The sequence below is a fragment of the Musca domestica genome, unplaced genomic scaffold, assembly GCF_030504385.1.
Source record: "Musca domestica strain aabys unplaced genomic scaffold, Musca_domestica.polishedcontigs.V.1.1 4, whole genome shotgun sequence".
Taxonomy (NCBI): Eukaryota; Metazoa; Arthropoda; class Insecta; order Diptera; family Muscidae; genus Musca; species Musca domestica.
Genome location: NW_026712328.1, coordinates 21051558 through 21053452, shown reverse-complemented (window position 1 = coordinate 21053452; position 1895 = coordinate 21051558). Strand labels below are relative to the sequence as shown.

The window sequence follows — 1895 nt, the reverse complement described above, 5'->3', positions numbered from 1 at the left end:
AAGTAGCTTCTTTTCTTTTCGAACCATTTCTGCTGATGTTGAGATTTGCTATGCTCAGTGTCGAATTGATGTGGATGGAGTTTGAGCGACATCGTCACGTATAGCTGCGATATTTTCGGTTGATCGAACTGGTCAAATGCGCGTTAATTAGAGATTAATTCCTTTACAGTTGACTCTTTTGGAACATTATTGTGTCTCTAAATTGTTCGCAATTTGCAAACTATAGCCGCAACACTTTAACCATTTTGGTAAAACACTTTCATAATGAGAATGCGTTGTTCATTCGAGTAGCGCTCCATTTTTACTAACCTCTAATAGCAAAAAATTAGAAATGTTCAAATATCAAACAATGACACTTCGAATGGCGTCAAATTTAAAAATTGCGTTCTGGCTATGACACCCTTTACTTCCATAGCAGAAAAGTTTCTATGTGGGTGAACGTTTTTCTGTAGACCCCATCCATCTGATATTTGGTACTTTGATGATTTGAGCCACATTTTTTATATAATGGTTTGATTTTTTTTTTTTTTTTTTTTGATCACAAATCAATCTAGCATGTATATCTAAATTTTAATTCTTTGGATCGTGCTATTTGGACCCAAAATTACAGTAAAACTTTTTACGTTCTAACTAAAAAAACCTTACATTTGTCATACAAATTAAAAATTAATTTTACTTTGTATTGATTGTCTAGAAATTAAAAAAAAAAAAAACTCATACAAACATTTTTTCCATATACATAGTCTTCCCCGACGGATTTCTTACTTCTTAGAATTGCTGTTTTCTTTAAAATGGCAGCTTCGACAAATCGCATGGTTCGTTTACAGGGTGGCAATTGGGAGGAAACGGTATGTTGCAGCAATAACCCACCCTTCCTATTCTCATCTGTTCTTTTTTAGCATTTTCGTTTGCTTGTGTGCGTTTTTGTCGATTTACGTGTGAATATGTGTGCGTTCCTAACGAAGTCACGGCTGTGTGTTTTAATATCAAACCAGAACAAGAAGGGCAAGTCAAGCCAAAAGAAGGACCTTTTTTTATTTGTGTTGTTTCCCATCGTGCGTTCGGTGCCTGCAAAGGATAAAAACGAATGTATGTATTTGTGTGCGTTTGAACATTTTTTTGTTTTTGTCGAATTCTTTGTAACCATTGTTGTTGTTGGCTTTTTGCTTTGACTTGAAATTCCATTCGTATAGTTTACTTAGGTTCATTTTCTTTCCTTCTTCGTGGTATCTTGGGAAACAACTACAACAACAGCAGCAGCAGAAACCCATTTGCCACTTCCTGCGGCCATTGTTGCCATTGTGTGCGCTCGTAAAAAAGATTTATTGACGAGACGCGCGTTGTTCTTGGGGCACACGTATCGCATTTCAACCATCTTGCTAATGCCGTTTACAAGTGTATGTGCGTGTGTGTTTCTTCTCGGAGAATGGTTGTACTTTTTAAGATGTTCCAACTGGAACCTTAATGTTCTTTCTTATTGAGAATATATATGTTTGTGTGTGTATGTATCGGAAAGACTAACATTTATACCAGCGTAAGAAAAAAAATATTCTGGTATCAGTTCCGAGCGGACGGAAATGATATTGGGGGAAATGCTGCACAATGGGTGAAAAAATTACGTTATAATTTTTTCATATAAACAGCATTCCACCATTCTATATATTAAATTTTTAATTCCGATTGTAACTCTTTTCAGTACTCATGTTAGGCACCACAAAGTATGTATGTATATTCTGGATCAGCGAAAAATTCTATGTCGATTTATCGATGTCCGTCTCTCTGTCTGTCTGTTGTAATCACACTATCTTTCGAATATTAAAATTTTGCAAAAATTTTGAATATTAAAATTCACACTATCTTTCGAACCAATTGAGATAGAATATTAAAATTTTGCA

At 34.9% G+C, this 1895-nt stretch overlaps 1 long non-coding RNA gene across 1 annotated transcript; it reads left to right on the top strand.

Moving 5' to 3' along the window:
* The first annotated feature begins 686 nt into the window (after positions 1–686).
* On the top strand, positions 687–1197 carry LOC109612592 (uncharacterized). The gene is made up of 2 exons (XR_009343048.1): positions 687–848; positions 900–1197. It is a non-coding gene; the product is annotated as an uncharacterized LOC109612592 (long non-coding RNA).
* Positions 1198–1895: the final 698 nt, after the last annotated feature.